This window comes from Hyperoodon ampullatus (genome assembly GCF_949752795.1).
Source record: "Hyperoodon ampullatus genome assembly, chromosome: 5".
Lineage (NCBI taxonomy): Eukaryota > Metazoa > Chordata > Mammalia > Artiodactyla > Ziphiidae > Hyperoodon > Hyperoodon ampullatus.
Window position 1 is genome coordinate 100,299,634 of NC_136918.1, and position 26,794 is coordinate 100,326,427.

Here is a 26,794-nt window from a genome sequence, read left to right on the forward strand (position 1 = left end):
CCCTGCATCGGCAGGCAGACTCTCAACCACCGCGCCACCAGGGAAGCCCTAAAATAAATTCTTATTAACAGTCACCTAATAACACAAGGCAGAGTATGGCAGCCCCAAATGAATAAAAACCCTAGACAGGAGAGAGAGGTAGGTGAAGCAGAAAGAAAGTAACATTTCTTGAGCCCTAAGGAGGGACTTGGCATTCATGATCACATTTAATGATAGCAAACCTGGGAGTTAAATATTACTGAGATAGTATGAAGAGGACAAAAACAGGAACAAAACCAGATTCAAACCTAGGTCTGGGTGGGTCCTGAGCCCTGGCACATGCATTCATTTGGCAGAGGGAGAGGGACCTAATGCTTTTGTCCTGTAATCCCTCAAATGACTCTGACATACACAGAAAAAAACCTAAAGTACACAGATATAACTTAATCCCCAAGTTTCTGGATTTTGATAAAATAGTGATCCATTTGTGTCTTTAATTTTTTTTTATTTTCAAGCTAAATACCAACATTTCCATTTCATTATCATTTCTATTTTTTTCCCTAGTAGAAATGATGCTCTTCTTACTGTCCTTAAACATAAAGGTCCATCCAGGAGTGACCTAACAGGTAAAAACAGAGTCTGATGCAGTGTTCTGTGGGCCTTTTTAGTTCTTCCCTTTATAAATGTTATTTCACAATGAATTAAATACTTGCTTTTGGAGTTGAGTAGCCTTTCCCAAACTGTGTTGTTGGGAGATACTAATCTGAGTTCCAAGAATACAAGATTCAGGACTTCCTTGGTGGCGCAGTGGTTAAGAATCCATCTGCTAATGCAGGGGACACGGGTTCGAGCCCTGGTCCGAGAAGATCCCACATGCCCTGGAGCAGCTAAGCCCTTGCACCACAACTACTGAGCCTGCGCTCTAGAGCCCGAGTGCTGCAACTACTGAAGCCCGCGCTCCTAGAGCCCATGCTCCGCAACAAGAGAAGCCACAGCAACAATAAGCCAGCGCACCGCAAGGAAGAGTAGCCCCCTCTCGCCGCAACTAGAGAAAGCCGGCGCAACAACGGAAGACCCAACGCAGCCAAAAATAAATAAAATTAAAAAAAAAAAAAGAATACAAGATCTGAGGTAAATAAGATTGAGTTCTAACCCTCCTCCAAGCCACAAGCAATACATATTAGCATATCAAAGGATCAGATAAAAACAACAATAAAGAACGGTGTTTAAATTTGCTTAGTGGTTAAACAAATTTAAAACCAGCTTGTCTTTGTGGGGGAAAAGACTCTTCTTCAGTATTCTATTATAATCTACTCCTCTATCTCCCCAAACCAGTTAACAGGAGACAAAATTGCTGTAGATTTGATTCTCTGTATATCCAGTTAGAAAACCAAGGGCTGGGATCTTTTCATAAAAATCAACCATGAATATAAGTTTGGACGTGAATGTCACTTACTTCACGAGAAATATTCTTAGGAAAAAAATTGTATGGCAAACTTGCAGTGACAGATTTAATATAAAATTGCTTCCTATTGCCCTTGGAACCATACAGTTATCAGCATTTCTTAACATTTTACTATGTTAGTACTTAATACAATTAGTCTTTTTTCAATAACGTGTGTTTTGGTTCAGATATAATAAAACGAATTCTGGTCAAAATTCAGGTTAATTTCTGAAATCATCTATCTTCGCTAGCTGGCTTTTCTTCATCTCTACAGAAGTAGCTTGTGCAATGTCAAATGTTTTGGCAATCAAAATCTTAGTGCAACAGAAATTCCTTTGGCACCAACCCATGCGTACTTATTTCTACTAAAACTTCATAGTACATCACAATGTGAAATGGTCATGTTAATAGTGGGAATGGAATTGGATACATACTTCATGATTTCATTGATTTATTCATTTATATGTTTATCGAGAACCTACTATATACCCAGCACAATGGCATTCCAGGCATCAGACATACAGAATCCTAGACATTGGAATTCCTGCCTTGAGAAATGATATGAGGGAAATAGGCATTAAGACTACAAACACTTACTGAGATTCTGTGTGTCATGCATTGGCTAAGTTCAAAGAAAACGGTGGTGAATGGACAGATTTTCCACCTTGATGATGATTGCAGATGAGCAGACATGTAGACAAACACTATTTGTCAGGGTATTGTAACTATTGGACATAAACAGTGTGGTGGGAACTAGAGAAAACAACTTCCTGGGAGCATTTGGAAAGATGATATTTGTAATTTGCTTTATGCAGAAAATAATCATCCTTGTTTATTTTTTTCCAAAAGGTTTTCCTTTTCTAGTGTTATCGTTGCTTAAAATAAGACATGCATGTACTTAGAATTTGCCAGAAGAGAATCTTACCCAAGGATTCTTAGTCACTGAGATATGAATGACTTTTCCAAAAAGGTCTGTAGAGGTCTCACACTCTGACCCCATCACCTAACATAGCTCCAAGTCCTAATTATTGCCCCAGATTTTTGGCCCCGCCTCAGGGTCTCTCATTCTGCAGGACTAGAGTGTGGCCTGAGAATTTTTATTTCTAACAGGCTCCCAGAAGTTGCTGATGCTGCCTGTCCAAGGACCACACTTTAATAAGCATGGTTTAGGGAATTAAATATACCAACTTCTCAAGTTAAAGTCATTATTAAAGGACTGCAAGACAGATGATAGCTCTGATTCATAGGAGTAATAACAAGGCATAGGTTGTTAATAAAATACAAATTTAGATAGGCAAAATAAAATAATAAATATTTTATATCCTAAATGCAAGAATCTATTAACTTGAAGTCAGAAATCTGCTATCACTGATTATCAGGATTCAAAACACTTTGAGGTTGAGATGCTTTATGGTTTAACTTGAAATAACTCTTCTTTTCCTCTTCCATAGACAGATGTTTTAGAAATTTAGATTTAAAAAAAAAAAATTCTGGGGCTTCCCTGGTGGCGCAGTGGTTGAGAGTCCACCTGCCGATGCAGGGGACACGGGTTCGTGCCCCGGTTCGGGAAGATCCCATATGCCGCCGATCAGCTGGGCCCGTGAGCCATGGCCGCTGAGCCTGCGCGTCCGGAGCCTGTGCTCCGCAACGGGAGAGGCCACAGCAGTGAGAGGCCCGCGTACCGCAAAATAAATAAATAAATATAAAAAACATATATACCTTAAAAAAAAAAATTCTGACTACATCCAAACGAGTAACATAATGTTAGATTTTGTGGTGAGAATACAGTCCCAAGGATGTGGGGGAATTTGTTATTTCTTGTGAATGAGCCTTTTGGGAAACAAACTTCTAACACAGCGTCAATGAGAGCAAGCAAAAGGTACTAGGTTGGTGGTGACAATACAGGAGGTCTGGGCATCATGAGGGGGACAGATGCCAACTAAGAGTCTTTAAAAAAAAATGAAAAGAGAGAATCTATATTTTTAGATTAATCTGCCTGCAGTCTGAAAACTCAACGTGCCTAATATGAAGAGGGCTACCCTGCTAGGCTGTTATTAATAGAAACATAATAACTACATCAAGAAAAGTATCTATGCTGTATTATTTTCCTCCTGCTGCTAAACTTTGTTACAGCAAATCATACTTTATTGGCTTAAAACAACAAATTAATTTTCTTACAGTTCTGGAGGTCAGAAGTCCAAAATCAAGATGTCATCAAGGCTGCATTCCTTCTGGAGGTTCCAGGGGGGGAATCAGTTTCCTTGCCTTTTCCAGTGTCTAAAGACCACTTGCATTCCGTGGCTTGTGGCCCTTCTTCCATTTTCAAGGCCGGCAGCATAGCATCTTCAAGTCTCTCTGTGACACCTGTTTCTCTCAACACATGTTCTCTTCTGACTCTGACCCTCCTTGTCTCCCTCTTATAAAGACCCTGTAATTACATTGGGCCCACCTGGATAATCTTCCCCTCTCAATCTCCTTAACTTAATTATGTCTGTAAAGTTCCTTTTGCCATTTAGAGTAACATTTTCACAGTTTCTGGGGATTAGGAATGTGGACAATTTTGGGGGGTAGGGGGTGGAGACATTATCTGGCTTCCCACATGAGCCATTTATTTTGTTCTGGTCAAAAACCACTTGGAGTAGTGTTTTCAATGCTGGACATCACATTTTCAGGAGGAAATTGATAAATGATATTCTATAGAAGAGAAAAATCATGAATCATTCATTCACTCAGCAAACATTTTTGAAGTGTTCACTATGTGCCAGGCACTGGGCAAGAAGAACTCTGGAGATGCCGATAAGAGCATAGGAGGCTGTAGGATATAATGCTTGTGAGCCAGGACCCTGGAGTCTAATCATCTGGTTTTGAATCCTGGCCTCACCATTTATATACTATGTGACCTTGTAAATTACTTAATCTCTCTGTGCCTCAGTTTTGTTACTTATGAAACTGAGGTAAAATTATAACTGTCCCATAGGGTTCTTATGAAGATTATGTGAGATTCTTTTTTTATTTTTTTTGGCCACGCCACGTGGCATGCGGGCTCTTACTTCCCTGACCAGGGATTGAACCCATGTCGTCTGCAATGGTAGCATGGAGCCCTAAACACTGGACTGCCTGGGAATTCCTAAGTGAGGTTCTCGATAAAGCCTTTGGCATAATGACTGGCATGTAGAGTTCAGTGAATGCTGGCATTGAGGAGGCATGAGAGGACTACAGCAGACAGTGGAGTGCCTAATAACCATGCGGAATTTGTCTTATAGGTCTTGAAATTTGAGTTTCTTGTAGTTCGTTGAGGAGAAATAAGGGATGTACAGTGAGAAGACATAGTGAAAGATTTGGAAACCACAAGGAATGGCTGAGCAGAACGGGGGAGTTTAGCTTAGGAGCTTTAGGAAAAGGGTTAGGAGTCACATGAGAGCTACATTTAAATCCTGTTGCTTGGGCCGTTGACACAACAGAAAGAAATTAGACTTATTTTCTTCTATCCGGAAAAATATCCAAGCCCAAGTGAAATGACAAAAACAGCATTCATCTCAATATTTGAAAGGACTTGTGAATCGTAAGGATTCCTTTAATGAGGTGGGTGGAATGATATAAACCCTTCTCTGCTCCACTGACTGTCAAATACACTGCCTTCTTGATGCTAATGGTCTGTCTTAAATTCATTTTTCCCTGTACCCTTGTCAATAGAAACCCAAGGATTTTAAGGACTCGGCTGGCCATAAACTTTAAGGGAGACTGGGCTTCTCCCAGTCCCAGGGGTGTAAATCAGGATGGGTTTGAGCCAACCATGGCAGCCACTGCCTATGTGGTTGAGGAGGTTAGGAACCAGCATGCCACACGATTCTCGCCAATGTGAGAGGAGAGGAGGGCCTTTGGAAAAGTTTTCCTCGTCTCTTCAGAAGGTAAATGAGGAAAGGGAGTGCTCTCTCTGTCCTTCTTCCAGCTGTGAGACATCAAGCCAGCATCTGGAGAAGGCAGAACAAGAAGACAGAAAGGATCTGGATCCTTGATGAGGTGGACCAGCTGCTAAATGATCTGACCCTGGAATCGTTATAAAGTATGTCTTTCATTATATTAATATGTAATATATTAAAATACATTCAGTTTTAAAGTCAGTCACATTTTTCCTTCTTACAGCCCAAAAATCACCCTGCATATACAACTAGCAGTCTAGAACCCTGACAATCCAGGCTCTCTTCAGAAAATAACCATGGGGGCTTCCCTGGTGGCGCAGTGGTTAAGAATCCACCTGCCAATGCAGGGGACACGGGTTCAAGCCCTGGTCTGGGAAGATCCCACATGCCACGGAGCAATCAAGCCCATGCACAGCTACTGAAGCCCGCGCGCCTAGAACCCATGCTCCAAAACAAAGAAAAGCCACCGCAATGAGAAACCCATGCACCGCAACGAAGAGTTGCCCCCGCTCGCCGCAACTAGAGAAAGCCCGCGCACAGCAACAAAGACCCAACGCAGCCAGAAAAGAAAATAAAATAAATACAATAAATAAATTTTAAAAAAGAAAAGAAAAGAACCATGGTCTCTCTATGGTTTATCGAAATGTTGGCTTTGAGAACTAATTTTAAATGAAGATTACTGACCTGATTTTCAGGTGGGAGATTCTGTTAGACACATTTCTTGGTTCATTTTTTTCTCTACTTATCTTCAATTTTATCTTTTGGATCAAACCATATCATTAAAGGGCTATGTACTTATCCAGCCATTCAAATTAACACCACAAGGTGTCTAGTGATGGAATAACTTGCCTGTATTAACAATATAACTATTTTTCAGAATTCCTGCATAGGTGAAGGATTAATTTTTTAACTTTTAAAATTCCTACAAGTCTAAGAGTCTGTGATATCAACATTTCTAAATGCACTAAACCCACTACATATTGATAAACTGATTATTTTGCTATTGCAGAAATTCAACCAAGAGATATTCAGGAAAATATGCCAACAGGAGCAAAAGATTATTTCCCTTTTGGAAGAGAGAACTGTCCCTCTGATTTCTGCTAAATGTCCTTTTTGGACCATATATTCCTAAATAACCTTACAATCTCCTTAAGTTTTTCACTTCTCCATTTCCACCTCTATCCCCTCCAGCTCATTCTTATTTTCAATCGGTATGAGTTGGAACAGTTTACTGGCCCAGGTTAGGTTCTGGAAAGGGACAGCTCCTCAGAGATAACAGACACATGTTTTCTCACATCACTTTTCTTTAAAGATTTTACAGGACCTATGTCTGCATTTACATCTGAAAAGAGTAGTTTCATTCTTAGCCACATCCTTGCCAAAGTTTATTAAGAATACTGGTAAATGGGCTTCCCTGGAGGCGCAGTGGTTGAGAGTCCGCCTGCCAATGCAGGGGACACGGGTTCGTGCCCTGGTCCAGGAGGATCCCACATGCCGCAGAGCGGCTAGGCCCGTGAGCCATGGCCGCTGAGCCTGCGCGTCCGGAGCCTGTGCTCCGCAGCGGGAGAGGCCACAACAGTGAGAGGCCTGCGTACCGTAAAAAAAAAAAAAAAAAAAAAAAATACTGGTAAAGTATGACACATTTACAAGAATCCTTTCTTTTAAAACTGGACAGAGCAAGAAACTTTGGTCTGTCATCCCCAAGTCTAGGGAAGAATGTCAAGTCAAATTTTAATTACAAAGTCTAAGACAATGGAAAAAGACAAGGTGTTCCCACTTCTCTCAGGCCCTCTTCCCGTTAGAAGGTGAGGATTTCCAGAAGGCTGCAGCTATGTTTCAGTCATTTTTTGGAGTTTACAGGACTAAACTATATAAGCTATATTTTCTTATTTTCTGTACTCTTGATGCTCTTGCATTTGGGGCCTCGCTGACTGGTGTGATATTGTGATTTATAATAAGAAATATATGTTTGGTCTTAGTCCCCATTTCTGGCACAAATTTCCTAAGTGATAAGTGACAAAGGCATCTTTTGTTATGTTAATGAGGTGACTTTTAGACCTAACCTAAGGATGGGGGCTGGTTGCCAAGGGAACCAACTCTGTGATCAGAGGGTTGGAACTTTCAGATTCACCACCCCACCCCACCCCCACCTCCCAGGAGGGGACAGGGGCTGGAGATTGAATTCAGTCGCCATTGGCCAATGATTTCATCCATTATGCCTACTGTAAAAACCGAACAGGATGGGGTTCAGAGGGCTTCCAGGTTGGTGAACATATGAAGATTTGGGGAGAGTAGTGTGCTTGGAGAAGCTCTGTACCCTTTCCCCATTCCTTGCCCTATGTATCTCTTCCATCTGGCTGTTCCTGAGTTACATCCTTTTATAATAAACCAGCAATCTAGTAAGTAAAATGTTCTGTGAGCTGCTCTAGCAAATAAACCAAACCCAAGGAGGGGGTCATTGGAACCTCCAATCTGTAGCCGGTAGATTAGAAGCATAGGTGACAACCGGGACTTGGTGACTGCTGTCTGAAGTGGGGAGGAAGGGGCACTCTTGTAGGACTGAGCCTTTAATCTGTGAGATCTGATGCTACATCCTCTTTTGTGTGCTTATTCTTTCCTTTTTTTTCTTCCTTTTTTTTTTCCCTGCCTCTTCAACATGGGACTGAATAATAATACCTGCCCAATTTATTTTCAAAATGTTTTGGAAAACAAAGATGTTAAACACATACCAGTGCTAGTTTAAAACATTTAGAGACTCAAAGACCCCACATGTTATGGAGCTCATTTTCAATAAGTAGTTCTATATAAAAATAATTTTAAGCCATAATGTAAGTGGAAGAGAGACCAGGAAAATCCTAATTTTTTTTCACATGACTTTTACAGTTTAAATATATAATTATATGTCGATTTCTATTTTAAAAAAAACAGGGTACCTCTGTTTTCCTGGTGTCCTACAAATGTACTTAATCTGCCTTTGGATAATCTAGTTCTAATTGAGCACCTACTATGCAAAGCTCTGTGCTCTATGCTATATGAAAATAGGGTGATACGACAGTGAATGAGTGGTGGGGTTCTGAATTAATTCTTTTTTTAAAAAACTATTTTACTTTTTAATTTATTCTTTCTAGTTTTATTGAGATATAATCTTTTTTAAACATCTTTATTGGAGTATAACTGTTTTACAATGTTGTGTTAGTTTCTGCTTTATAACAAAGTGAATCAGCTATACATATACATATATCCCCATATCTCTTCCCTCTTGCATCTCCCTCCCTCCCACCCTCCCTACCCCACCCCTCTAGGTGGTCACAAACCACCCAGCTGATCTCCCAGTGCTATGCTGCTTCCCACTAGCTATCTATTTTACATTTGGTAGTGTATATATTTCCATGCCGTTCTCTCACTTCATCCCAGCTTACCCTTCCCCCTCCCTGTGTCCTCAAGCCCATTCTCCACATCTGCATCCTTATTCCTGTCCTGCGCCTAGGTTCTTCATTACCTTTTTTTTTTTTTTTTAGATTCCATATATATGTGTTACCATACTGTATTTGTTTTTCTCTTTCTGACTTACTTCACTCTGTATGACAGACTCTAGGTCCATCCACCTCACTACAAATAACTCAATTTCGTTTCTTTTATGGCTGAGTAATATTCCATTGTATGTATGTGCCACATCGTCTTTATCCATTCATCTGTTGATGGACACTTAGGTTGCTTCCATGTCCTGGCTATTGTAAATAGAGCTGCAGTGAACATTTTGGTACATGACTCTTTTTGAATTATGGTTTTCTCAGGGTATATGCCCAGTAGTGGGATTGCTGGGTCATATGGTAGTTCTATTTTTAGTTTTTTAAATAACCTCCATACTGTTCTCCATAGTGGCTGTATCAATTTACATTCCCACCAACAGTGCAAGAGGGTTCCCTTTTCTCCACACCCTCTCCAGCAGTTATTGTTTGTAGACTTTTAGATGATGGCCATTCTGACCGGTGTGAGATGATATCTCATTGTAGTTTTCATTTGCATTTCTCTAATGATTAGTGATGTTGAGCATCCTTTCATGTGTTTGTTGGCAATCTGTATATCTTCTTTGGAGAAATGTCTATTTAGGTCTTCTGCCCATTTTTGGATTGGGTTGTTTGTTTTTTTAATATTGAGCTGCATGAGCTGAATTAATTCTTAAGGTCATTATAAAAGGTTCTCTGAGGAGGAAACTTTTAAGTTGAAGCCCCAATAATAAGGAGAACCCAGCTATGTAAAGATCAGTGGAAGAAGCAATTCAGGAAGAGGAAGTCAAAAAGAAACAGTATCCTCGGCATCAAGTGGCTCCCAACCAGTCAGGAAGACAGAACTAAAACCAGCTAATTTTAACACACCGTGGTTCCTGCTATACTAGCCGTAAGAGCAGAGTGCTCTGAGAACCCAGAGGGAGTGATTAATCAGCACCGAGAAGTGTGAAGGGGCTGTACCAAGCAGGCCAGATAAAGAGAACATCACTGGAAAGATTTAAATCCTGCCTTCATCAGAGACGTTAAAACAGATTGCCAGGCTTCACCCCACGTTTACTCAGTCAGGATCTCTGAGCTGGCTGCCTGGAAATCTCTGTTCCTGACAAGCACTCTGCTGATGGGAAGACATTTTGAAACCCTCTGGTTCAGAGAACAGGCCTCGGAATCAGAAAAATGACTGGGACACACAGCTTAAGTCTCGCTTCCCTCTTCTGTGAAATGAGGATAATAATACAGTCTTCCTCATTGGGGCGCTATGAGGATTAAAGGAGGCAGTGTTTGTAAAGTGTCACCTATCACAGCCATTGTAAGAGAAGTGTAGCTTTGCTCATAACTGAGTAAAGACCGAGTTGTCCCAGAGCTCACACACGTATCTCAGAATCTTACCTTGCCGGGGTAATGACAGTGGGGAGGTTACAGCTGTCTGGACAGGTGAGGGAGGCTGGAAAAGCAGCAGACAAGGCAAGGGCGGAAGCCAGTTTGCACTGGGGCAGGAGGACAATGAACCGCTGCACGTTATCAAGGGTTTGTAGGAAACAGCTGGCTTTGCCTCTTCATTTTTTTTCTTTTTTCTTTTTTCTTTTTTTTCACTTCCTCATTTCAAATGCAAATTGTTTAAAGGCATTTCCTCCCTAAAACCCAAGCCTAGTCCTAGGCTAAATCAAAACAAAGTCGTTTTGTTAGAAAAGGAAAACCCCCCAGGGAAATTAGAGGGTTAGCCAGATAGAAGTTTTGCAGAGGGAGGTCAAGTTTGGGAAATAATGGGTTAACTCAAATCCCTTCTACAGTTCATACAGCCTGAAAATTGCTGCCTGCAACTGACAGGCTCATCCCTTCCAACAAGCCGGTCTGACAAGCCTGAGGAGGGGTGAAGGCAGTGATCTTCACCCACAGCCCCTTAACCATAAAATTGTTCCTCCCGGGACTTCCCTGGTGGTCCAGAGGGTAAGACTCCGTGCTCCCAATTCAGGGGTCCCAGGTTCGATCCCTGGTCAGGGAACTAGATCCCACACTCTTGCCACAACTAAGAGTCCGCATGCTGTGACTAAGAAACCCACGTGCTGCAACTAAAAAAAAGATCCCTCATACCGCCGCAACTAAGGATACTAAATGCTGCAACGAAGATCCTGCATGCCGCAACTAAGACCCGGAGAAACCAAAATAAATAAATAAATATTTAAAAGAAAAAATGGTTCATCCCATCCTAAACCAACCACCCACAAACCAACACGAGACCAAACAGAACCACTCACTTTCAGATCAGCACCAAAAAATTGTTTTCAAGAAATGGTTTACCAGGGTCACTCTTATCTATAGATGTACGAGAAACTACCTGCCTTTCTAGTCTCCAGTTAGCTCCAAATATACTTGAGATAATAGCAATTTCTTTGGGGGGATGACTTCTTTTAAGCCCTCCCTTCCTTCTGTAGTTCTGGTAGAGTGACAAATTGGGTTACCAATATTGTAGTGAGAAGGGGAATGGGTTATAGATTTTGTACTTTGTGATATGAGGAATGGCAGCTGGACAGCACGTTAGAAGGACCACTCACATACTGCATCCTGCCTTCCAGAGACAGGGAGGGGCAAGAGTAAGAGGATCACGGGCTTTGGGGTCAGCCAAGCCTAGGTCCAAATTCCTGCTGGGCTTGGTAATAGCTGAGTTGCGGAGAAGATGCATTTGTTCATAGAGTTTTCTTATCTGTTTCGTGACAGGCACTCTTCTCTGTCTGGCGGCTGCAATAAATGGTCATTCTCTTGCCCTCAACGTTTAACCTGTGATCAATTATCTGACCATCTAAACTAATGAAGGCCCAGATAGTTCTTTGTATTGTGAAAGCAAGTAAGGTTTACTCACAACTGATGCTTTTTAACCAAAGTATCTCTCAGTTCAAAGCAAAGAAACCTATTTACTTTTTATGACTGGGAGATATATATATATAGAGAGAGTGCTACCGTGCATTTATAATGATAAGAAAATTTAAGTTTCAGCATTTAGTCAGTGCTTATGGGTTGGTTCTGAAAAGACAACATTCCCTATATGTACATTTTTTTTAATTTATTTTTTGCTGCATTGGGTCTTCATTGCTGCGTGCAGGCTTTCTCTAGTTGTGGTGAGCAGGGGCTACTCTTTGTTGCGGTGCGTGGGCTTCTCATTGCGGTGGCTTCTCTTGTTGCGGGGCACGGGCTCTAGGCGCACGGGCTCAGTAGTTGTGTCTCGCGGGCTCTAGAGCACAGGCTCAGTAGTTGTGGTGCACGGGCTTAGTTGCTCTGCGGCATGAGGGATCTTCCCGGACCAGGGATTGAACCCGTATCCCCTGCATTGGTAGGCAGATTCCTAACCACTGCACCACCAGGGAAGCCCCCTACATTTTAAAGTTTGATTCTTTTATACATGTACAGAATAATTTCAGTGTGAAATAGCAAGCATGTCAGAACAAGAAATCTCCAGACAAAGAAAGAAAAATATAACCTCTGTAGGTTATGACTATCACTGAAATAAGGGCACAAGGGATTATAGCAATATTAAATAGTGTCATTGATTAGTAAATGATCCTAGTGGGAAGTTAGGGCCAGGAAATTTTCTAAAGAACATGTGTTGATCAGGTGATAGCTGCCCTCTCTCCAGCTAGGTGTGTAACATGCACACACACAACCTTTAGTAGGGGTGTGACCATCAGGGGCCACAGGAACAAAATAAATAATAGCCACACTTCATTGAACACCTACGATGGGTCACAATGATGGGTACTTTATATATTTTCAATATACTATCTACTACTTCTCCAAAACGCTCACAGAAAACAGATGCTGAAAGGTTAAATAATTTTCCTAAAGTCCTATGTCTAGCAAACCAGAGAATGGATCCCAGGCTTCATTCTTTCTATTAGACTAAGAACCTTCAGTCTGGAAGGAACGTAACATTATGAAGTGGATCGAGCCAGCAAACAGTTTTCACCGAATAGTTCTGCAGACCTCCCTACTTCATGTCAGACCCTAATCTTTGTGCAGGGGAAGTAAAGATGAATAACAGATCTCTGCCATTACAGAGCTCATGCTCCAGGCACACAAGCAAATTTAATAGTAATTCGTGCTATGAAAGAGTCACAGATATGCTTCTCTATAAATGCAGGGAAGAGAAAGGGGGATGGTTGCAAGGTGCTTGTTGTGCGCAGGTTTCTGAGGTCATAGTACACTGAGGTGAGTATTATTCACCACTGGCTGGGAGTGGAGTGAGAGAAGAAGGGAGAACAAGAGCTGAGTGGTGTATGTCATGACAAGATCATTAGAGAGAATGGTGAACCACCTTGTGTGGCCCATGAGAGCCAAGGGAGAGTCCATGAAGGCAGTTTATTAGTTTCTCAGAATCATGAGGACCATGAATAATGTGTAGAGAATTTGGAGATTCTTGGTAATGTGGTAGCTTTAAAGGGTGTAATTGAAGGAAACGGCTCATTCTGATCTGTTTTCAGTACCTTTATTTTTTAAAATATTTATTTATTTATTTGGTTGCGCTGAGTCTTACTTGCCGCAGGTGGGCTCCTTAGTTGTGGCATGCAAACTCTTGGTTGTGGCATGCATGTGGGATCTAGTTCCCTGACCAGGGAAACCAGTTCGACCAGGGATCTAACCCGGGCCCCCTGCATTGGGAGCGCAGAGCCCCATCCACTGCACCACCAGGGGAAGTCCCTTCAGTAACTTTATAAATGGCCTTTAACTATTGCTCATCAGGGGAAGGTTAGATGGTTTGAAGATGTAAAATAATCTCAAGAAAGACTCTAGCAACCCAATACAAGGCACTGCCCAGGAGGTTATGTGTTCAGAAGCTCAGGATAGAGACTGTGACAGAAAGGATGACTTTACCAGTGAAAGTAAATTGTAAAGATCTGACTGTAGCACATATATGAAACTCTTCTAGTTGTTTTAGATTTTGTCTATTTTGACTCATTAATAAAGAAATCTTGAGTGAGGTAGATTTTTTTTTTTTTTGGCTGTGATTAAATCCTTTAAATAAAAATTTAGGATTAAAGTGCCAGTTTCTATGTGCATGTTTATGTGTGCAAACATGTGCTTATTAAAATATTAACTTTTATCCAATAACTTTGGACCAAAACAGTGAATGAAAAATAAAATTTGTCTATATATTTTTCTGAAGAAAATGAAAACCCTTCCCATTTATACTAGCCACTTTATTCCTAACATAGATGAACAAAGAAATTATAGTCTCCTTTTTTTTTTTTTTTTTTTTTTTGCGGTACGCTGGCCTCTCACTGTTGTGGCCTCTCCCGTTACGGAGCACAGGCTCCGGATGCGCAGGCTCAGCGGCCATGGCTCACGGGCCCAGCCGGTCCGCGGCATGTGGGATCTTCCCGGACCGGGGCATGAGCCCGTGTCCCCTGCATCGGCAGGCGGACTCTCAACCACTGCACCACCAGAGAAGCCCCATTATTTCTTCTAGGGGTTGAAAACAGAAGCCCAGGAACAGAACGCTGAAGTGAAGAGTGGCCATGACCCCTTAGAAAGAAGAAATTTAACCATTAACATCAACTCAATTTGGGACATCTTATTCAACATTTGACTTATTAGAAAAATATATGGGTGTCCAATATGAGCCAGGCATCAAATACATAATCTTTACTAATCACAGGTCTAGAAAAATTATTTATTTTTCCACCTGAAAAATAACCTTTAGCAGAGCACTAAGTTGTTTCATACTTAAATTTCCTTTTCCATTTTGTCTGCATCCAACAGTGTTTTATTTTAATCACATTAACTCACCAACACTTATTCAGTATATATGATTGCCAGGGACTGTGATAATCTAGTCCTTGGGGGCAGATTTGGTTTGGTCCATATCTTAGAAAGTTCGTGACATAGATGGACAACTATAAGATTTATAGTCAGGAAAAGCAGCACTACCATTTTAGACACTTCAAAGTCAGTTTTTCAGTGTCACCCTATATATGTTGTGATTGCATCTCCACCCCGCCTCCTATACACTTTTCTGATGTGTGCTAGTCCACTATTAACTATGAATTCCTTTGGGTCTCAGGATTTCTCATCCTCATCTCTAGTGACATCTTGGGCTGGATAACTCTTTGGTGTGGGAGGCTGTCCTGTGCATTGTAGGATGATTAGCAGCATCCCTGCCCTCCATTCACCAGGTGCCAGTAGATGTCAATTGTGACCAGTAAAACTATCTCCAGACATTGCCAAATAACCCCTGGAGGATAGAAGCATTCCTGGTTGAGAACAACTGCTTTAAGTCCAAATTCCTTCTTATAAACACACACACACACTCTTTTCATCCTTCTTCCTTTTCCCCTGCTCCCTTCTTTCTCTTCCTTTTCTCTGCAAACACCCATCATAGTTTCCTCTTCATCCTCAGCAACCATTCTCAGGAAAAATGAGAGTTTACTGTTCTCTCGAGAAATGTCACATCTGAAGCCATTACTAGTCACTAATGACTCGGAGTAACCAGCCATCCCAGGTTCACAAAGAGAGAAAAAGTCCCAAGATGTGAAAATTTCAGTGCTAAAATTGGGGAACTCCTGGGCAAACTGAGATGAGTTGGTCACCCTAAACTTAGTGTGTAACCATTCTAACCTCTGGTCCAGACTGTGTATAGTCTCATTCATAGAAGCATCGATCAAATATCCATTAGTCATAAAAATGGAATTACATTCTAATTTTCGTACTTTTAGAAGTGGATTAAAGTTGATTTTTTACCCCCATCCTCACCCCCAGCAACAAGTCTTTTACCTGTTTCTCCCTTTACCCAGTTTTCTGGTACCTGCACTACTCTAGTACCTTTCATTTGCTCTAAATTTCCAAAATTCTTTTTTTTTTTTTTTGTACGCGGGCCTCTCACTGCTGTGGCCTCTCCCGTTGCGGAGCACAGGCTCCGGACGCGCAGGCTCACGGGCCCAGCCGCTCCGCGGCATGTGGGATCTTCCCGGACCGGGGCACGAACCCGTGTCCCCTGCATCGGCAGGCGGACTCCCAACCACTGCGCCACCAGGGAAGCCCCCAAAATTCTTTTATCTCTTTATTTTGAAGATTAACTTAGTCTCTTTCCTTTTTCCTTCCACTGCTCAGGTTCTACCTTCCTTGCCACCTTCCAACATAAATTCCAGGAACTGATTGGGCAAGGACAGAGAAGACACTCCCTGGGCGGGTCGATGGGTATCGGAGGAGAGAAACTGAGTAGTCTAAGCCATCACCCGCTTCTGTGTGGGAAGGGAAACCCTACAATCATGTACATGCACTATTGCACATTATTAGTTCGTGAGCTCCTTCCTTACAGAGCTAGAAGTGGAAGCAGTGGAATGAAAAAGTCGTAACAGTTGAGTCTTAATGGGATGTGAGGATGCAAAAAAGAAAATACACCCATATAAGGTTCTGCAGAGTAGCTGTGCAGGATATAAGGCTGCCAGTGCTCAGTATTAGTCCCTGAGTACTTAGCAAGAGGCAGAGGTCAAGGGTAAGGGCATTAAGGGGGAATACAATGTGCTGTTTCTTAGCTCTGGATAAAGCCAATATTATGTTTTCTTGGTTACACCCTTATCTTCAGCTCCTTTCTCCCCAACACTGAATCCTTTTATAACACCTATTTACCACTTAGCCAACTAATTTGTCTTTGCTTCAAATGTTTTTGTTTTTTTTTTAAATAGTTACTCTCTTTTTATTTATTTATTGGCTGCCTTTGGTCTTCATTGCTGCACACAGGCTTTCTCTAGTTGCAGAGAGCGGGGGCTGCTCTTCGTTGTGGTGTGTGGGCTTCTCTTGTTGCGGAGCATGGGCTCTAGGTGCACGGGCTCAGTAGTTGTGGCACACGGGCTTCAGGAGTTGTGGCTTGTGGGCTCTAGAGTGCAGGCTCAGTAGTTGTGGTATGCCGGCTTAGTTGCTCCACAGCATGTGGGATCTTCCCGGACCAGGGCTCGAACCCGTGTCCCCTGCATTGGCAGGTGGATTCTTAACCACTGCGCCACCAAGGAAGTCCCGCTTCAAATGTTTTTGAAGTCAGTACACCACCCACCATAAAAATCTTTTCTTTAGCAAAAGTGTTCTAAAACACAAGACATAAGCTCTGAAAGGTAAATATTAAACTGAGGTTTTTGCTGTAACGGCAAATGCCCATGGAGTTAAAAAGAAATGAAAAGACTTCTCATGTATGGAAGCAGTAGCACTTTAGAAAAAAAGACAGAAGCAGTACTGGGCTCTCACTCTGTGAACTTAAGGGTCTGTTGTACTTCCTACATATAAAGTGTTCCCCAAATTACCCTTATGATTCGTATTTTGAATGCCATGAAATTAGAGTCATTTGAAATGGGTCTTCTGCATCTGCCGATATGGAGGGCTGACTGTCCTAGACCATTTTATATAAAGGACATGAACATCTGCAGATTTGGTATCTGCTGGGCTCCTGGAACCAATCTCCCTCAGACACCAAGGGACCACTGTACTTCACTTACAGAAATCACTTCTTCCGCTTAGGGCAAAAGGTCAAAACATCTGAAAGATGAGGAAGGAACCGACTGCAAACAAAGGCATCTATTTCTATTTATGGTTTTGAATTCTGCAGAACGACTGAAGTCATTTTCATGTTTCAGGATTATGGTGCCTTAGCTCTTCCTTTTCCAGTAAATGTAATTAAAAATATATTTATTTATTTATTTTTGGCTGCATTGGATCCTCATTGCTGCTCGGGCTTTCTCTAGTTATGGCAAGCGGGGGCTACTCTTCGTTGCGGTGCACAGGCTTCTCATTGCGGTGGCTTCTCTTGTTGCGGAGCACGGACTCTAGGCGCGTGGGCTTCAGTAGCTGTGGCTCACCAGCTCTAGAGTGCAGGCTCAGTAGCTGTGGCGCAGGGGCTTAGTTGCTTCGGGGCATGTGGGATCTTCCCAGACCAGGGATCGAACCCATATCCCCTGAATTAGCAGGCGGATTCTTAACCACTGCACCACCCGGGAAGCCCTGTAATTGTTAATGAAACTTGCCTTACCTTTCCCAGAGGCAAATAATGCTTTTAATTTGATTAACTCCAATTCAATAAGTTGTTTGTGTTTGTTAAACTCCTGAATGGGTTGAGTATGTTTGTGTTCATTTTAACATTTATTATAGAAATCATTCTGTCATCTCCATAGCCATAATTTTCCCACACAATCCTATATTGAAAATGTTCTGGAAATATATTATCCCTTTGGGGTTTGTATTACTTTTCTATTGCTCTTGTAACAAATAATCACCAACTACATGGTTTAAAAAAACACAAATTTATTATCTTACAGTTCTGGGGGTGAGAAATCTGAAATGAATCTCACTGAGGTAAATTTAAAATGTCAGCAGTGCTGCACTGCTTCTGGAGGTCTGTGTGGAAGAATCTGTTTCCTTGTTTTTTCCAGCTTCTAGAGGCCGTGTACATTCCTTGATTCCTGGCCCTTTTCTCTATCTTTGAAGTCAGCAGCATAGCATCTTCAAATCTCTTTCTGACTCCGGGCTTCTGTCTCCCTCTTCCACATTTAAAAGGCCCTTATGATTACACTGGATAATCCAGGATAATCTATCTTCAAGTCAGCTGATTAGCAGCTTTAATTCCCTCTGCAACCTTAGTTCCCCTTTGCCGTGTAACAGCATGCTCACAGGTTTAGGAGATTATGGCATGGACATGTTTGGAGGGCCATTATTTGCCCCACAGGGCCTCAGCAATGTATTGGCCAGACATGAAAACTGAAACTCAAAGCCACCAGGGTTTCTGGAGACGTCTTCAGACAAATGCTGGTTTTGGTTCTTGCTTTCCTCTTAGGTTTCCCACTTTTACACTGATGTTGGTTTTTACGGATACTTTAGTTTCCTTGCCATCTCAGAGAAACATGAAATATATCTTATACTTTTTTTCATAAAGCTTAAATTGTTTTTGTTTTAATTGAAGTATAGTTGATTTACAATATTGTGTTAGCTTTGGGTGTACAGCAAAGTGATTCAGTTATATGCATGTCGTTTTTTTCAGATTATTTTCCATTATAGGTTATTATAAGATATTGAATATAGGTCCTTGTGCTATACAGTAGATCCTTGTTGCTTATCTATATTATGTATAGTAGTTTGTACCTGTTAATGATATACTCCTAATTTATCCCTCCCCCCATCCCTTTCCCCTCTGGTAACCATAAGTCGGTTTTCTATGTCTGTGAGTCTGTTTCTGTTTTGTAAATAGTTTCATTTGTATTATTTTTTAGATTCTACATATAAGTAATATAATATTGTATCTTTGTCTGTCTGATTAACTTCACTAAGTATGATAATCTCTAGGTCCATCCATGTTGCAGCAAATGGCAATATTTCATTCCTTTTCATGTCTGAGTAATAATCCATTGTGTGTGTGTGTGTGTGTGTATATATATATATATATATATATATATATATATATATATATATATATACCACATCTTCTTAAATCATGGGCTCTTGATGGGCTCTTCAGTTGTCTCCATGTCTCAGTTTATTGTAAATAGTGCTGTTATGAACATCAGGGTGCATGTATCTTTTCAAATTAGTTTTATCTTTTCCGAATACATGCCTAGGAGTGGTATTGCTGGATCATATGACAACTCTATTGTTTAGTTTTTTTAAGGAATCTCAATACTGTTTTCCATAGCAGCTGTACCAATTTACATTCCTGCCAACAGTGTAGGAAGGTTCCCTTTTCTCCACGCCCTCTCCAGCATTTATTATTCATAAACTTTTTGATGATAGCATTCTGACAGGTGTGAGGTGATACCTCATTGTAGTTCTGATTTGCATTTCTCTAAGTAATTAGCGATGTTGAGCATATTTTCATGTGCCTGTTGGCTATCTGACTGTCTTCTTTGTTAGCTTAAATTGTTTTCATTGATTGGGACATTTAGGATAGCAGGTGTCCTGTTGTGCCAGGGATCCTACAGTTGCTCTTAGAAAATAAAAGTTTCATCTGGTCTTATAATAATTTGCCTTCTTTCCCTGCAAGTGTAATATCAAAACTACATACTCTTATCTAAGTAGTTACTCCTTGCCTCCACTCAGTCTGTTTCAGACTTACAAACTTGTAATGAAAGAAGGGGACATTTTTGGCTTTATTTCTCTTTCTTCCCTCTCTTTCTTCTTGTATTTGCAGATCTTGCTTTGGACTCATCCATTGACAATCATAAGGGGTAGAGAGAGAGCTATTTCCTTTAGATTATTTCCTAAATAGAAAATATTCAAAGGCCCACGAATTATTACAATTAATGAGTCATTTTCACTTTGATAGTCAGCTGGAAAATTTTTTTTAAATCTAACATATTAATAATAAAAATACAGAGTATTTATGAATAAATCTTAAAAAGAGGTACAAAATATTTATGTGGGAAATTACATAAAAATTTATTAGAAGAGACCAAAGAACACTTCAATAATAGAGAGGTGTTTGTAGATAGGAAAAATCAATATCAAAAATAAGTCAGTTCCTTTAATATTGTTAAAATGGCCATACTACCCAAAGCAATATACAGATTTAACACAATCCCTATCAAATTACCCATGACATTTTTCACAGAACTAGAACAAATAATCCTAAAATTTATATGGAACCATGAAGACCCAGAATTGCCAAAGCAATCCTAAGGAAAAAGAACAAAGCAGGAGGGCTTCCCTGGTGGCGCAGTGGTTGAGAGTCCGCCTGCCGATGCAGGGGACGCGGGTTCATGCCCCAGTCTGGGAAGATCCCACATGCCACGGAGCAGCTGGGCCCGTGAGCCATGGCCACTGAGCCTGCGCATCCGGAGCCTGTGCTCCGCAACGGGAGAGGCCACAACAGTGAGAGGCCCGCGTACTGCAAAAAAAAAAAAAAAAAAAAAAAGAACAAAGCAGGAGGCATAATCCTCCCAGATTTCAGACAATACTACAAAGCTACAGTAGTCAAAACAGTGTGGTATTGACACAGTAACAGATATATGGATCAATGGAACAGAATAGAGCACCCAGAAATAAACCCATACACCTATGGTCAATTAATCTTTGACAAAGGAGGCAAGAATATACAATGGGAAAGACTGTCTCTTCAGCAAATGGTGCTGGGAAAGTTGGACAGCTGCATGTCAATCAATGAAGTTAGAACACACCCTCACACCATGCACAAAAATAAACTCAAAAGTAAAGTCAAATATAAGACAAGACACCATAAAACTCCTAGAAGAGAACAAAGGCAAAACATTCTCTGACGTAAATCATACCAATGTTTTCTTAGGTCAGTCTCCCAAGGCAATAGAAATAAAAACAAAAATAAACAAATGGGACCTAATCAAACTTACAAGCTTTTGCACAGCGAAGGAAACCATAAACAAAATGAAGAGACAACCTACAGAATAGGAGAAAATATTTGCAAGTGATGTGACTGACGAGGGCTTAACTTCCAAAATATACATACAACTCAACAACAAAAAAACAAATAACCCAATCAAAAAATGGGCAGAAGTCCGAAATAGACATTTCTCCAAAGAAAACATACTGATGGCCAATAGGCACGTTAAAAGATGCTCATCACCGCTAATTATTAGAGAAATGCAAATCAAAGCTACAATGAGTTACCACCTCACACCAGTCAAAATGGCCATCATTAAAGTCTACAAATAACAAATGCTAGAGAGGGTGTGGAGAAAAGGGAATCCTCCTACACTGCTGGTGGGAATGAAGTTGGTGCAGCTACTATGGAAAACAGTATGCGGTTCCTCGGAAAACTAAAAATAAAATTACCATATGATCCAGCAATCCCACTCCTGGGCATATATCCAGACAAAACTATAATTCAAAAAGATACATGTGGGCTTCCCTGGTGGCACAGTGGTTGAGAGTCCGCCTGCCGATGCAGGGGACACGGGTTCGTGCCCCGGTGTGGGAAGATCCCACATGCCACGGAGCGGCTAGGCCTGTGAGCCATGGCTGCTAAGCCTGCATGTCCAGAGCCTGTGCTCTGCAATGGGAGAGGCCACAACAGTGAGAGGCCCGTGTACCACAAAAAAAAAAAAAAAAAAAATGCATCCCTATGTGCATAGCAGCACTATTCACAATAGCCAAGACATGGAAACAACCTAAATGTCCATCTATGGATGAATGGATAAAGAAGATGTGGTACCATGGAATACTACTCAGCCATAAAGAAGAACAAAATAATGACATTTGCAACAACATGGATGCAACTAGAGATTATCATACTAAGTGAAGTAAGTCAGAAAGAGAAAGACAAATACCATATGATATCTCTTATATGTGGAATCTAAAATATGATACAAATGAACTTATCTACAAAGCAGAAAGAGACTCACAGACATAGAGAACAGACTTGTGGTTGCCAAGGGGGTGGGTGGTGGGGGAGGAATGGACTTCAAGTTTGGGGTCAGTAGATGCAAACTACTACTTAGGGAATGGATGGACAAGGTCCTACTGTATAGCACAGGGAACTATATTCAATGTCCTGGGATAAGCCATAATGGAAAAGAATATAAAAAAGAATGTATATATATGTATAACTGATTGCTTTGCTGTACAGCAGAAATTAATACAACATTGTAAATCAGTTGTACTTCAATTTTTAAAAAATGCCAATTCTTCCAAGTTTATCCCTGAATTTAATAAGATTTCAATAAAAAAATCCCAGCAGAGTGTTTTTTTCCTATTGTACTCAATAAACTCATCCAAAATTTACAGAATTGAACAGAAGGTTAAGAATAGCCAAGGCTCTCCTGAAGAAGAAAAGGAAGAAGAAAAAGGTGTGTCCTGGGAGACTTACCTCATCAGATATCAAGCTACATTGAATAACATAGTGTCGAACTGGTGTAGACACAGCTAAATAGACTACTGGAACAGACTGCAATGCCCAAAACAGACCCACTGATTTATGCGCAATTGATCTATGGCAGAGAGAGAATTGAAGACCAGAGGAGAAAGGACAGGACATCGATAAATGGCTCTGTGACATTTAGGTGTCTGTGTCACTTACCTACTGCTGCATGACAACCTCCCCTACCTCCAATTGACGTCCTTAAAATAACAACCATCTGTTTATTTCACAATTCTTAGGTCAGCAATTTGGGCTGGGATCAATTGGGCGCTCTTCTCAACTAGCTCATTTAACTTCCTCCAGTGTCTCTGAGCAGCTAAAGAAACTGCTTCTGTGTTGGTCGGCTGTTGGCTGGAGCGACAACGGTGACTGGGCCACATTCCTGTCATCATGCAGCAGGTAGCCCGTGTATGTTCACATGGTTGACATGATCAGAGAGAGTGAAGGTGCTCTAGGCCTGGAATTGGTACAACATCAATTCTGTTGCACACTAATGGTGATATAAGTCACAAGACCAGTCTAGATTCAAAGGGTGGAGAAATAGACATCTCTTGGTGGAAGAAGCTACAATGTATTATAGCCATTTTTGCAATCTAGCAGTCTGTCCTTTGAACAAAATAATTATCATTCCTTCCATCTCCTTTAACTATGGCATCAGGCTAGTGTGGAATCTTGTGATCTAAATCAGATCAGATGAGGATCCTCAGAGGGGCTTCTCTTGTTCTGACAACCTATGAACCAAAAAAGACTGATGATCTGCCCTCAACACACCCAGTAATATACATGACTGGGCAGGGACAGGATCATTACAGGAGACACTGCCATCAGAAAGGGGAAGGATCTGATACACATAGCAGCTGCTGGTCTATAACAATTCTGAAATCCAGGACATGGGTTGCTAGTCTCCCCATCCTGGGGGCAGGAAATATGTTTTGATTAGGTCTAGTTTCATCTCCCTGCTTTATTGTTCTCCAGGGCTCTTAGCTCTACCTTCTGAGCTCTTGGCTGTCTTCTGAGACTTTGTTCCTTTTCCGTAAGGAAGGACTCATATTTTGTAATTTGAGCAATCTAATTTCTTCAGTCCTTTATGTGGTGCTTTCATCAGTACAACTCTTAAAACTTTGTGAGGATGGGAGGGAGACGCAAGAGGGAGGAGATATGAGGATATATGTATACATATAGCTGATTCACTTTGTTATACTGCAGAAACTAACACACCATTATAAAGCAATTATACTCCAATAAAGATGTTAAAAAAAAAAACTTTTTGGTTTTCCTTTGAATCTGACTGGAGTCTACTTGGTCCAAGGAAAGCCACACCCACAATTCTTTAGAAAGAGAATTATGTGGGTGTGTCCGTCTGTTGTGGGATAACAGCCTTAATATTCTTAGACAACCCCACCTTTTTACAGTTAAGAGGATCAACTAGATGCCACCTTAATTCTTTCAAATATCTTAATAAAGCTTTAATAGCCACACCTTGATATGATCTTTCACCTGAGGCTTCTTTCACTTGGAGGATTTTCTGGCTAAAGAGATTAGGGATGAGAGGGCTTCCCTGGTGGTGCAGTGGTTGAGAGTCCACCTGCCAATGTAGGGGACATGGGTTCGTGCCCCGGTCCGGGAACATCCCACATGCCGCAGAGCGGCTGGGCCCGTGAGCCATGGCCGCTGAGCCTGCGCGTCTGGAGCCTGTGTTCCGCAACGGGAGACCACAGCAGTAAGAGGCCCACATACCGCAAAAAAAAAAAAAGATTAGGAATGAGAAACTGCTATTTCCTGTATATTCCCTCTAAATTCTTTCTTCTTAGGCAGCTAAATGAAACCAATTGACACTCTCAACATTTTGCCAGGAAATCATTTTGCAAGGTCCATAAATTCATTAGCAATGTGTATTTTAAAACATCTGCAAAGTTCTGCAGGCAACCGTTGTGCCAATTGTTTTTAAGTACATGATACATGTTGCAATTTTTCTGGCCTGTTATGGTAATTTCCTCACTGTTTTTCCAGATACCACTAATAGTTTGCTCACCCTCTTTCTCGTTTTTGCTACTGGGTTCTTAAAGTTCTTTCAGTGTCTGCCCAATTCAGAGACCCAAGGCCACATGTTTTAGGTTTTTGCAACCCATTTTACTACAGCAACCCACTTCTAGGTACTAATTTCTCTATCAGTTAGTTTTTACTGTGTAGCCCACCATCCAAAACTAACTTGCCTGAAACAGCAATCATTTATTTACCAGCTCCTGATACTGTGGCTTAGCATTTTGGATTGGACTCAGCTGCAAAGTTCTGCTGCTGGTCTCAGGTGGTCTTGCTTATGCTTTCCTGGTCAGAGGGCAGTCAGTGGCCTCACTCACCTATCTGGTAGTTAGCTGGCTCTCATATGGGTACTGGGCCACGTGTCATCATCCAGCAGGCTAACTTAGGCTTATTTACATGCGGTGGCTCCAGGGTTCCCAAGAGCAGCAAGGGAGCAATCCTTAATGTACAACTACTTTTCAAGTCTCTGCTTGTGTAATTATTTCTACCATCCCATTGTCCACATGGTCAAGTGCAGAGTCGAGGTTTAGAAGAATAGACTTTACCTCTTCATGGGAGTCACTGCAAAGTGACCTTTGCAAAGGGACACGTGTACAGGATGGATACAATTTGTGGCCACTTTTTCAATCTATTGATACAATGAAATAAAAATGAAAGAGCTTAAAAATAGTAGTCTTTGGGACTTACCTGGTGGTCCAGTGGTGAAGACTCCCTGCTTCCACCACAGTGGGCACGGGTTCCATCACTGGTGGCAGAACTAAGATCCCACATGCTGCGTGGTGTGGCCAAAAAAAAAAAAAAAAAAAGAATAAAAAGAAAGGTAGTCTTTATTTTTTTATTTTTATGAATTTTTGAATTTTATTTTATTTATTTTTTTATACAGCAGGTTCTTATTGGTTATCTATTTTATACATATTAGTGTATGTATGTCAATCCCAATCTCCCAGTTCATCCCACCACCACCACCTCCCGTGCACTTTCCCCCATTGGTGTCCATACGTTTGTTCTCTACAACTGTGTCTCTATTTCTGCCCTGCAAACCGGTTCATCTGTACCATTTTTCTAGGTTCCACATATATGCGTTAATATATGATATTTGTTTTATCTCTCTGACTTACTTGACTCTGTATGACAGTCTCTAGATCCATCCACGTCTCTACAAATGACCCAATTTCATTCCTTTTAATGGCTGAGTAATATTGTATATATGTACCACATCTTCTTTATCCATTCATCTGTCGATGGGCATTTAGGTTGCTTCCATAACCTGGCTATTGTGAATAGTGCTGCAATGAACATTGGGGTGCATGTGTCGTTTTGAATTATGGTTTTCTCTGGGTATATGCCTAGTAGTGGGATTGCTGGGTCATACGGTAATTCTATTTTTAGTTTCTTAAGTAACCGCCATACTGTTCTCCATAGTGGCTGTATCAATTTACATTCCCACCAATAGTGCAAGAGGGTTCCCTTTTCTCCACACCCGCTCCAGCATTTGTTGTTAGCAGATTTTCTGATGATGCCCATTCTAACTGGTGTGAGGATATACCTCATTGTAGTTTTGATTTGCATTTCTCTAATAATTAGTGATGTTGAGCAGCTTTTCATGTGCCTCTTGGCTATCTGTAATAGAAATGTCTATTTAGGTCTTCTGCCCATTTTTGGATTGGGTTGTTTGTTTTCTAAATATTGAGCTGCATGAGCTGTTTATATGTTTTGGAGATTAATCCTTTGTCCATTGATTTGTTTGCAAATATTTTCTCCCATTCTGAGGGTTGTCTTTTTGTCTTGTTTGTAGCTTCCTTTGCTTTGCAAAAGCTTTTAAGTTTCATTAGTTCCCATTTGTTTATTTTTGTTTTTATTTCCATTACTCTAGGAGGTGGATCAAAAAAGATCTTGCTGTGATTGATGTCAAACAGTGTTCTTCCTATGTTTTCCTCAAAGAGTTTTATAGTGTCTGGTCTTACATTTAGGTCTTAATCCATTTTGAGTTTATTTTTGTGTATGGTGCTAAGGAGTGTTCTAATTTCATTCTTTTACATGTAGCTGTCCAGTT